This window comes from Aquarana catesbeiana, linkage group LG05 (assembly GCF_042186555.1).
Source record: "Aquarana catesbeiana isolate 2022-GZ linkage group LG05, ASM4218655v1, whole genome shotgun sequence".
Classification (NCBI taxonomy): domain Eukaryota; kingdom Metazoa; phylum Chordata; class Amphibia; order Anura; family Ranidae; genus Aquarana; species Aquarana catesbeiana.
The window spans coordinates 607,925,652-607,938,169 of record NC_133328.1 but is presented as its reverse complement, the minus strand read 5'-3'; positions in this window follow the sequence as shown (position 1 = coordinate 607,938,169).

Here is a 12,518-nt window from a genome sequence, read left to right as displayed (position 1 = left end):
GGGACTCTGCTGCAAGGCAGACCTCTGTGGGGACTCTGATGCAAGGCGGACTTCTGTGGGGACTCTGATGCAAGGCGGACCTCTGTGGGGACTCTGATGCAAGGCGGACCTCTGTGGGGACTCTGATGCAAGGCGGACCTCTGTGGGGACTGATGCAAGGCGGACCTCTGTTGGAACTCTGATGCAAGGCGGACCTCTGTGGGGACTCTGATGCAAGGCGGACCTCTGTGGGGACCCTGTTGCAAGGCGAACCTCTGTGGGGACTCTGATGCAAGGCGGACCTCTGTGGGGACTCTGCTGCAAGTGGGACTTCTGTGGGGACTCTGCTGCAAGGCGGACCTCTGTGGGGACTCTGATGCAAGGCGGACCTCTGTGGGGACTCTGATGCAAGGCGGACCTCTGTGCAAGGCGGGACTCTGCTGCAAGGCGGACCTCTGTGGGGACTCTGATGCAAGGCGGACTTCTGTGGGGACTCTGATGCAAGGCGGACCTCTGTGGGGACTCTGATGCAAGGTGGACCTCTGTGGGGACTCTGATGCAAGGCGGACCTCTGTGGGGACTCTGCTGCAAGGCGGACCTCTGTGGGGACTCTGCTGCAAGGCGGACCTCTGTGGGGACTTTGCTGCAAGGCGGACCTCTGTGGGGACTCTGCTGCAAGGCGGACCTCTGTGGGGACTCTGCTGCAAGGCGGACCTCTGTGGGGACTCTGATGCAAGGCGGACCTCTGTGCAAGGCGGGAATCTGCTGCAAGGCGGACCTCTGTGGGGACTCTGCTGCAAGGCGGACCTCTGTGGGGACTCTGATGCAAGGCGGTCCTCTGGGGGGACTCTGATGCAAGGCGGACCTCTGTGGGGACTCTGATGCAAGGCTGACCTCTGTGGGGACTCTGATGCAAGGCGGACCTCTGTGAGGACTCTGATGCAAGGCGGACCTCTGTTTGGACTCTGCTGCATGGCGGACCTCTGTGGGGACTCTGCTGCAAGGCGGACCTCTGTGGGGACTCTGATGCAAGGCGGACCTGTGTGGGGACTCTGCTGCAAGGCGGACCTCTGTGGGGACTCTGCTGCAAGGCGGACCTCTGTGGGGACTCTGCTGCAAGGCGGACCTCTGTGGGGACTCTGCTGCAAGGCGGACCTCTGTGGGGACTGATGCAAGGCGGACCTCTGTGGAGACTCTGCTGCAAGGCGGACCTCTGTGGGGACTCTGATGCAAGGCGGACCTCTGTGGGGACTCTGATGCAAGGCGGACCTCTGTGGGGACTCTGCTGCAAGGCGGACCTCTGTGGGGACTCTGCTGCAAGGCGGACCTCTGTGGGGACTCTGATGCAAGGCGGACCTCTGTGGGGACTCTGATGCAAGGCGGACCTCTGTGGGAACTCTGATGCAAGGCGGACCTCTGTGGGGACTCTGATGCAAGGCAGACCTCTGTGGGGACCCTGTTGCAAGGCGAACCTCTGTGGGGACTCTGCTGCAAGTGGGACTTCTGTGGGGACCCTGCTGCAAGGCGGACCTCTGTGGGGACTCTGATGCAAGGCGGACCTCTGTGGGGACTCTGATGCAAGGCGAACCTCTGTGGGGACTCTGATGCAAGGCAGACCTCTGTGCGAGGTGGGACTCTGCTGCAAGGTGGACCTCTGTGGGGACTCTGATGCAAGGCGGACTTCTGTGGGGACTCTGATGCAAGGCGGACCTCTGTGGGGACTCTGATGCAAGGTGGACCTCTGTGGGGACTCTGATGTAAGGCGGACCTCTGTGGGGACTCTGCTGCAAGGCAGACCTCTGTGGGGACTCTGCTGCAAGGCGGACCTCTGTGGGGACTCTGCTGCAAGGCGGACCTCTGTGGGGACTCTGCTGCAAGGCGGACCTCTGTGGGGACTCTGATGCAAGGCGGACCTCTGTGCAAGGTGGGACTCTGCTGCAAGGCGGACCTCTGTGGGGACTCTGATGCAAGGCGGACTTCTGTGGGGACTCTGATGCAAGGCGGACCTCTGTGGGGACTCTGATGCAAGGCGGACCTCTGTGGGGACCCTGTTGCAAGGCAGACCTCTGTGGGGACTCTGCTGCAAGGCAGACCTCTGTGGGGACTCTGCTGCAAGGCGGACCTCTGTGGGGACTCTGCTGCAAGGCGGACCTCTGTGGGGACTCTGCTGCAAGGCGGACCTCTGTGGGGACTCTGCTGCAAGGCAGACCTCTGTGGGGACTCTGCTGCAAGGCGGACCTCTGTGGGGACTGATGCAAGGCGGACCTCTGTGGAGACTCTGCTGCAAGGCGGACCTCTGTGGGGACTCTGATGCAAGGCGGACCTCTGTGGGGACTCTGATGCAAGGCGGACCTCTGTGGGGACTCTGATGCAAGGCGGACCTCTGTGGGGACTCTGCTGCAAGGCGGACCTCTGTGGGGACTCTGCTGCAAGGCAGACCTCTGTGGGGACTCTGATGCAAGGCGGACCTCTGTGGGGACTCTGATGCAAGGCGGACCTCTGTGGGGACTGATGCAAGGCGGACCTCTGTGGGAACTCTGATGCAAGGCGGACCTCTGTGGGGACTCTGATGCAAGGCAGACCTCTGTGGGGACCCTGTTGCAAGGCGAACCTCTGTGGGGACTCTGCTGCAAGGCAGACCTCTGTGGGGACTCTGCTGCAAGGCGGACCTCTGTGGGGACTGATGCAAGGTGAACCTCTGTGGGGACTCTGATGCAAGGCGGACCTCTGTGCAAGGTGGGACTCTGCTGCAAGGTGGACCTCTGTGGGGACTCTGATGCAAGGCGGACTTCTGTGGGGACTCTGATGCAAGGCGGACCTCTGTGGGGACTCTGATGCAAGGTGGACCTCTGTGGGGACTCTGATGTAAGGCGGACCTCTGTGGGGACTCTGCTGCAAGGCGGACCTCTGTGCAAGGTGGGACTCTGCTGCAAGGTGGACCTCTGTGGGGACTCTGATGCAAGGCGAACCTCTGTGGGGACTCTGATGCAAGGCGGACCTCTGTGGGGACTCTGATGCAAGGCGAACCTCTGTGGGGACTCTGATGCAAGGCGGACCTCTGTGCAAGGTGGGTCTCTGCTGCAAGGTGGACCTCTGTGGGGACTCTGATGCAAGGCGGACTTCTGTGGGGACTCTGATGCAAGGCGGACCTCTGTGGGAACTCTGATGCAAGGTGGACCTCTGTGGGGACTCTGATGTAAGGCGGACCTCTGTGGGGACTCTGCTGCAAGGCAGACCTCTGTGGGGACTCTGCTGCAAGGCAGACCTCTGTGGGGACTCTGCTGCAAGGCGGACCTCTGTGGGGACTCTGCTGCAAGGCGGACCTCTGTGGGGACTCTGATGCAAGGCGGACCTCTGTGCAAGGCGGGACTCTGCTGCAAGGCGGACCTCTGTGGGGACTCTGCTGCAAGGCGGACCTCTGTGGGGACTCTGATGCAAGGCGGACCTCTGTGGGGACTCTGATGCAAGGCGGACCTCTGTGCAAGGCGGGACTCTGCTGCAAGGCGGACCTCTGTGGGGACTCTGATGCAAGGCGGACTTCTGTGGGGACTCTGATGCAAGGCGGACCTCTGTGGGGACTCTGATGCAAGGTGGACCTCTGTGGGGACTCTGATGTAAGGCGGACCTATGTGGGGACTCTGCTGCAAGGCGGACCTCTGTGGGGACTCTGCTGCAAGGCGGACCTCTGTGGGGACTCTGCTGCAAGGCGGACCTCTGTGGGGACTCTGCTGCAAGGCGGACCTCTGTGGGGACTCTGCTGCAAGGCGGACCTCTGTGGGGACTCTGATGCAAGGCGGACCTCTGTGCGGACTCTGATGCAAGGCGGACCTCTGTGGGGACTGATGCAAGGCGGACCTCTGTGGGAACTCTGATGCAAGGCGGACCTCTGTGGGGACTCTGATGCAAGGCGGACCTCTGTGGGGACCCTGTTGCAAGGCGAACCTCTGTGGGGACTCTGCTGCAAGGTGGACCTCTGTGGGGACTCTGCTGCAAGGCGGACCTCTGTGGGAACTCTGCTGCAAGGCGGACCTCTGTGGGGACTCTGCTGCAAGGAGGACCTCTGTGGGGACTCTGCTGCAAGGCGGACCTCTGTGGGGACTCTGATGCAAGGCAGACTTCTGTGGGGACTCTGATGCAAGGCGGACCTCTGTGGGGACTCTGATGCAAGGCGGACCTCTGTGGGGACTCTGATGCAAGGCGGACCTCTGTGGGGACTGATGCAAGGCGGACCTCTGTGGGAACTCTGATGCAAGGCGGACCTCTGTGGGGACTCTGATGCAAGGCGGACCTCTGTGGGGACCCTGTTGCAAGGCGAACCTCTGTGGGGACTCTGATGCAAGGCAGACCTCTGTGGGGACTCTGATGCAAGGCAGACCTCTGTGGGGACTCTGATGCAAGGCGGACCTCTGTGGGGACTCTGCTGCAAGTGGGACTTCTGTGGGGACTCTGCTGCAAGGCGGACCTCTGTGGGGACTCTGATGCAAGGCGGACCTCTGTGGGGACTCTGATGCAAGGCGAACCTCTGTGGGGACTCTGATGCAAGGCGGACTTTTGTGCAAGGCGGGACTCTGCTGCAAGGCGGACCTCTGTGGGGACTCTGATGCAAGGCGGACTTCTGTGGGGACTCTGATGCAAGGCGGACCTCTGTGGGGACTCTGATGCAAGGTGGACCTCTGTGGGGACTCTGATGTAAGGCGGACCTCTGTGGGGACTCTGCTGCAAGGCGGACCTCTGTGGGGACTCTGCTGCAAGGCGGACCTCTGTGGGGACTCTGCTGCAAGGCGGACCTCTGTGGGGACTCTGCTGCAAGGCGGACCTCTGTGGGGACTCTGCTGCAAGGCGGACCTCTGTGGGGACTCTGATGCAAGGCGGACCTCTGTGCAAGGCGGGACTCTGCTGCAAGGCGGACCTCTGTGGGGACTCTGATGCAAGGCGGACTTCTGTGGGGACTCTGATGCAAGGTGGACCTCTGTGGGGACTCCGATGCAAGGCGGACCTCTGTGGGGACTCTGATGCAAGGCGGACCTCTGTGGGGACTCTGCTGCAAGGCGGACCTCTGTGGGGACTCTGCTGCAAGGCGGACCTCTGTGGGGACTCTGCTGCAAGGCGGACCTCTGTGGGGACTCTGATGCAAGGCGGACCTCTGTGGGGACTCTGTTGCAAGGCGGACCTCTGTGGGGACTCTGTTGCAAGGCGGACCTCTGTTTGGACTCTTCTGCAAAGCGGACCTCTGTGGGGACTGATGCAAGGCGGACCTCTGTGGGGACTGATGCAAGGCGGACCTCTGTGGAGACTCTGCTGCAAGGCGGATCTCTGTGGGGACTCTGATGCAAGGCGGTCCTCTGTGGGGACTCTGCTGCAAGGCGGACCTCTGTGGGGACTCTGCTGCAAGGCTGACCTCTGTGGGGACTCTGATGCAAGGCGGACCTCTGTGGGGACTCTGATGCAAGGCGGACCTCTGTGGGGACTCTGCTGCATGGCGGACCTCTGTGGGGACTCTGCTGCATGGCGGACCTCTGTGGGGACTCTGTTGCAAGGCGGACCTCTGTGGGGACTCTGCTGCAAGGCGGACCTCTGTGGGGAATCTGCTGCAAGGCGGACCTCTGTGGGGACTCTGCTGCAAGGCAGACCTCTGTGGGGACTCTGCTGCAAGGCGGACCTCTGTGGGGACTCTGCTGCAAGGCGGACCTCTGTGGGGACTCTGATGCAAGGCGGACCTCTGTGCAAGGCGGGACTCTACTGCAAGGCGGACCTCTGTGGGGACTCTGATGCAAGGCGGACTTCTGTGGGGACTCTGATGCAAGGCGGACCTCTGTGGGGACTCTGATGCAAGGTGGACCTCTGTGGGGACTCTGCTGCAAGGCGGACCACTGTGGGGACTCTGCTGCAAGGCGGACCTCTGTGGGGACTTTTCTGCAAGTGGAACTTCTGTGGGGACTCTGATGCAAGGCGGACCTCTGTGGGGACTCTGATGCAAGGCGGACCTCTGTGGGGACCCTGTTGCAAGGCAGACCTCTGTGGGGACTCTGCTTCAAGGGGGACCTCTGTGGGGACTCTGCTGCAAGGCGGACCTCTGTGGGGACTCTGATGCAAGGCGGACCTCTGTGGGGACTCTGATGCAAGGCGGACCTCTGTGGGGACTCTGATGCAAGGCGGACCTCTGTGGGGACTCTGATGCAAGGCGGACCTCTGTGGGGACTCTGCTGCAAGGAGGACCTCTGTGGGGACTCTACTGCAAGGCGGACCTCTGTGGGGACTCTGCTGCAAGGCGGACCTCTGTGGGGACTCTGTTGCAAGGCGGACCTCTGTGGGAACTCTGTTGCAAGGCGGACCTCTGTGTGGACTCTGCTGCAAAGCGGACCTCTGTGGGGACTGATGCAAGGCGGACCTCTGTGGGGACTGATGCAAGGCAGACCTCTGTGGAGACTCTGCTGCAAGGCGGACCTCTGTGGGGACTCTGATGCAAGGTGGTCCTCTGTGGGGACTCTGCTGCAAGTCGGACCTCTGTGGGGACTGTGCTGCAAGGCTGACCTCTGTGGGGACTCTGCAAGGCGGACCTCTGTGGGGACTCTGATGCAAGGCGGACCTCTGTGGGGACTCTGATGCAAGGTGAACCTCTGTGGGGACTCTGCTGCAAGGCGGACCTCTGTGGGGACTCTGCTGTAAGGCGGACCTCTGTGGGGACTCTGCTGCAAGGCGGACCTCTGTGGGGACTCTGCTGCAAGGCAGACCTCTGTGAGGACTCTGCTGCAAGGCGGACCTCTGTGGGGACTCTGCTGCAAGGCGGACCTCTGTGGGGACTCTGCTGCAAGGCGGACTTCTGTGGGGACTCTGATGCAAGGCGGTCCTCTGTGGGGACTCTGCTGCAAGGCGGACCTCTGTGGGGACTCTGATGCAAGGCGGACGTCTGTGGGGACTCTGCTGCAAGGCGGACCTCTGTGGGGACTCTGATGCAAGGCGGACCGCTGTGGAGACTCTGATGCAAGGAGGACCTCTGTGGGGACCCTGATGCAAGGTGGACCTCTGTGGGGACACTGATGCAAGGCGGACCTCTGTGGGGACTCTGATGCAAGGCAGACCTCTGTGGGGACTCTGATGCAAGGCGGACCTCTGTGGGGACTCTGCTGCCAGGCGGACCTCTGTGGGGACTCTGCTGCCAGGCGGACCTCTGTGGGGACTCTGCTGCCAGGCAGACCTCTGTGGGGACTCTGCTGCAAGGCGGACCTCTGTGGGGACTCTGCTGCAAGGCGGACCTCTGTGGGGACTCTGCTGCAAGGCGGACCTCTGTGGGGACTCTGCTGCAAGGCGGACCTCTGTGGGGACTCTGATGCAAGGCGGACCTCTGTGGGGACTCTGATGCAAGGCGGACCTCTGTGGGGACCTCTGTGGGGACTCTGCTGCAAGGCGGACCTCTGTGGGGACTCTGATGCAAGGCGGACCTCTGTGGGGACTCTGATGCAAGGCGGACCTCTGTGGGGACTGATGCAAGGCGGACCTCTGTGGGAACTCTGATGCAAGGCGGACCTCTATGGGGACTCTGATGCAAGGCGGACCTCTGTGGGGACCCTGTTGCAAGGCGAACCTCTGTGGGGACTCTGCTGCAAGGTGGACCTCTGTGGGGACTCTGCTGCAAGGCGGACCTCTGTGGGGACTCTGCTGCAAGGTGGACCTCTGTGGGGACTCTGCTGCAAGGAAGACCTCTGTGGGGACTCTGCTGCAAGGAAGACCTCTGTGGGGACTCTGATGCAAGGCGGACCTCTGTGGGGACTGATGCAAGGCGGACCTCTGTGGGATCTCTGATGCAAGGCGGACCTCTGTGGGGAATCTGATGCAAGGCGGACCTCTGTGGGGACCCTGTTGCAAGGCGAACCTCTGTGGGGACTCTGATGCAAGGCAGACCTCTGTGGGGACTCTGCTGCAAGGCAGACCTCTGTGGGGACTCTGCTGCCAGGCAGACCTCTGTGGGGACTCTGCTGCAAGGCGGACCTCTGTGGGGACTCTGCTGCAAGGCGGACCTCTGTGGGGACTCTGCTGCAAGGCGGACCTCTGTGGGGACTCTGCTGCAAGGCGGACCTCTGTGGGGACTCTGATGCAAGGCGGACCTCTGTGGGGACTCTGATGCAAGGCGGACCTCTGTGGGGACCTCTGTGGGGACTCTGCTGCAAGGCGGACCTCTGTGGGGACTCTGATGCAAGGCGGACCTCTGTGGGGACTCTGATGCAAGGCGGACCTCTGTGGGGACTGATGCAAGGCGGACCTCTGTGGGAACTCTGATGCAAGGCGGACCTCTGTGGGGACTCTGATGCAAGGCGGACCTCTGTGGGGACCCTGTTGCAAGGCGAACCTCTGTGGGGACTCTGCTGCAAGGTGGACCTCTGTGGGGACTCTGCTGCAAGGCGGACCTCTGTGGGGACTCTGCTGCAAGGCGGACCTCTGTGGGGACTCTGATGCAAGGCGGACTTCTGTGGGGACTCTGATGCAAGGCGGACCTCTGTGGGGACTCTGATGCAAGGTGGACCTCTGTGGGGACTCTGATGTAAGGCGGACCTCTGTGGGGACTCTGCTGCAAGGCGGACCTCTGTGGGGACTCTGCTGCAAGGCGGACCTCTGTGGGGACTCTGCTGCAAGGCGGACCTCTGTGGGGACTCTGCTGCAAGGCGGACCTCTGTGGGGACTCTGCTGCAAGGCGGACCTCTGTGGGGACTCTGATGCAAGGCGGACCTCTGTGCAAGGCGGGACTCTGCTGCAAGGCGGACCTCTGTGGGGACTCTGATGCAAGGCGGACTTCTGTGGGGACTCTGATGCAAGGTGGACCTCTGTGGGGACTCCGATGCAAGGCGGACCTCTGTGGGGACTCTGATGCAAGGCGGACCTCTGTGGGGACTCTGCTGCAAGGCGGACCTCTGTGGGGACTCTGCTGCAAGGCGGACCTCTGTGGGGACTCTGCTGCAAGGCGGACCTCTGTGGGGACTCTGATGCAAGGCGGACCTCTGTGGGGACTCTGTTGCAAGGCGGACCTCTGTGGGGACTCTGTTGCAAGGCGGACCTCTGTTTGGACTCTTCTGCAAAGCGGACCTCTGTGGGGACTGATGCAAGGCGGACCTCTGTGGGGACTGATGCAAGGCGGACCTCTGTGGAGACTCTGCTGCAAGGCGGATCTCTGTGGGGACTCTGATGCAAGGCGGTCCTCTGTGGGGACTCTGCTGCAAGGCGGACCTCTGTGGGGACTCTGCTGCAAGGCTGACCTCTGTGGGGACTCTGATGCAAGGCGGACCTCTGTGGGGACTCTGATGCAAGGCGGACCTCTGTGGGGACTCTGCTGCATGGCGGACCTCTGTGGGGACTCTGCTGCATGGCGGACCTCTGTGGGGACTCTGTTGCAAGGCGGACCTCTGTGGGGACTCTGCTGCAAGGCGGACCTCTGTGGGGAATCTGCTGCAAGGCGGACCTCTGTGGGGACTCTGCTGCAAGGCAGACCTCTGTGGGGACTCTGCTGCAAGGCGGACCTCTGTGGGGACTCTGCTGCAAGGCGGACCTCTGTGGGGACTCTGATGCAAGGCGGACCTCTGTGCAAGGCGGGACTCTACTGCAAGGCGGACCTCTGTGGGGACTCTGATGCAAGGCGGACTTCTGTGGGGACTCTGATGCAAGGCGGACCTTTGTGGGGACTCTGATGCAAGGTGGACCTCTGTGGGGACTCTGCTGCAAGGCGGACCACTGTGGGGACTCTGCTGCAAGGCGGACCTCTGTGGGGACTTTTCTGCAAGTGGAACTTCTGTGGGGACTCTGATGCAAGGCGGACCTCTGTGGGGACTCTGATGCAAGGCGGACCTCTGTGGGGACCCTGTTGCAAGGCAGACCTCTGTGGGGACTCTGCTTCAAGGGGGACCTCTGTGGGGACTCTGATGCAAGGCGGACCTCTGTGGGGACTCTGATGCAAGGCGGACCTCTGTGGGGACTCTGATGCAAGGCGGACCTCTGTGGGGATTCTGCTGCAAGGAGGACCTCTGTGGGGACTCTACTGCAAGGCGGACCTCTGTGGGGACTCTGCTGCAAGGCGGACCTCTGTGGGGACTCTGTTGCAAGGCGGACCTCTGTGGGAACTCTGTTGCAAGGCGGACCTCTGTGTGGACTCTGCTGCAAAGCGGACCTCTGTGGGGACTGATGCAAGGCGGACCTCTGTGGGGACTGATGCAAGGCAGACCTCTGTGGAGACTCTGCTGCAAGGCGGACCTCTGTGGGGACTCTGATGCAAGGTGGTCCTCTGTGGGGACTCTGCTGCAAGTCGGACCTCTGTGGGGACTCTGCTGCAAGGCTGACCTCTGTGGGGACTCTGCAAGGCGGACCTCTGTGGGGACTCTGATGCAAGGCGGACCTCTGTGGGGACTCTGATGCAAGGTGAACCTCTGTGGGGACTCTGCTGCAAGGCGGACCTCTGTGGGGACTCTGCTGTAAGGCGGACCTCTGTGGGGACTCTGCTGCAAGGCGGACCTCTGTGGGGACTCTGCTGCAAGGCAGACCTCTGTGAGGACTCTGCTGCAAGGCGGACCTCTGTGGGGACTCTGCTGCAAGGCGGACCTCTGTGGGGACTCTGCTGCAAGGCGGACCTCTGTGGGGACTCTGCTGCAAAGCGGACTTCTGTGGGGACTCTGATGCAAGGCGGTCCTCTGTGGGGACTCTGCTGCAAGGCGGACCTCTGTGGGGACTCTGATGCAAGGCGGACGTCTGTGGGGACTCTGCTGCAAGGCGGACCTCTGTGGGGACTCTGATGCAAGGCGGACCGCTGTGGAGACTCTGATGCAAGGAGGACCTCTGTGGGGACCCTGATGCAAGGTGGACCTCTGTGGGGACACTGATGCAAGGCGGACCTCTGTGGGGACTCTGATGCAAGGCAGACCTCTGTGGGGACTCTGATGCAAGGCGGACCTCTGTGGGGACTCTGCTGCCAGGCGGACCTCTGTGGGGACTCTGCTGCCAGGCGGACCTCTGTGGGGACTCTGCTGCCAGGCAGACCTCTGTGGGGACTCTGCTGCAAGGCGGACCTCTGTGGGGACTCTGCTGCAAGGCGGACCTCTGTGGGGACTCTGCTGCAAGGCGGACCTCTGTGGGGACTCTGATGCAAGGCGGACCTCTGTGGGGACTCTGATGCAAGGCGGACCTCTGTGGGGACCTCTGTGGGGACTCTGCTGCAAGGCGGACCTCTGTGGGGACTCTGATGCAAGGCGGACCTCTGTGGGGACTCTGATGCAAGGCGGACCTCTGTGGGGACTGATGCAAGGCGGACCTCTGTGGGAACTCTGATGCAAGGCGGACCTCTGTGGGGACTCTGATGCAAGGCGGACCTCTGTGGGGACCCTGTTGCAAGGCGAACCTCTGTGGGGACTCTGCTGCAAGGTGGACCTCTGTGGGGACTCTGCTGCAAGGCGGACCTCTGTGGGGACTCTGCTGCAAGGCGGACCTCTGTGGGGACTCTGCTGCAAGGAAGACCTCTGTGGGGACTCTGCTGCAAGGAAGACCTCTGTGGGGACTCTGATGCAAGGCGGACCTCTGTGGGGACTGATGCAAGGCGGACCTCTGTGGGATCTCTGATGCAAGGCGGACCTCTGTGGGGACTCTGATGCAAGGCGGACCTCTGTGGGGACCCTGTTGCAAGGCGAACCTCTGTGGGGACTCTGATGCAAGGCAGACCTCTGTGGGGACTCTGATGCAAGGTGGACCTCTGTGGGGACTCTGATGCAAGGCGGACCTCTGTGGGGACTCTGCTGCAAGTGGGACTTCTGTGGGGACTTTGATGCAAGGCGGACCTCTGTGCAAGGTGGGACTCTGCTGCAAGGCGGACCTCTGTGGGAACTCTGATGCAAGGCGGACTTCTGTGGGGACTCTGATGCAAGGCGGACCTCTGTGGGGACTCTGATGCAAGGCGGACCTCTGTGGGGACTCTGCTGCAAGGCGGACCTCTGTGGGGACTCTGCTGCAAGGCGGACCTCTGTGGGGACTCTGCTGCAAGGCGGACCTCTGTGGGGACTCTGATGCAAGGCGGACCTCTGTGGGGACTCTGATGCAAGGCGCACCTCTGTGCAAGGCGGGACTCTGCTGCCAGGCGGACCTCTGTGGGGACTCTGATGCAAGGCAGACCTCTGTGGGGACTCTGATGCAAGGCGGACCTCTGTGGGGACTCTGATGCAAGGCGGACCTCTGTGGGGACTCTGATGCAAGGCGGACCTCTGTGAGGACTCTCATGCAAGGCGGACCTCTGTGGGGACTCTGCTGCCAGGCGGACCTCTGTGGGGACTCTGCTGCCAGGCGGACCTCTGTGGGGACTCTGCTGCCAGGCGGACCTCTGTGGGGACTCTGCTGCCAGGCGGACCTCTGTGGGGACTCTGCTGCCAGGCGGACCTCTGTGGGGACTCTGCTGCCAGGCGGACCTCTGTGGGGACTCTGCTGCCAGGCGGACCTCTGTGGGGACTCTGCTGCAAGGCAGACCTCTGTGGGGACTCTGCTGCAAGGCGGACCTCTGTGGTTTCTCTGATGCAAGGCGG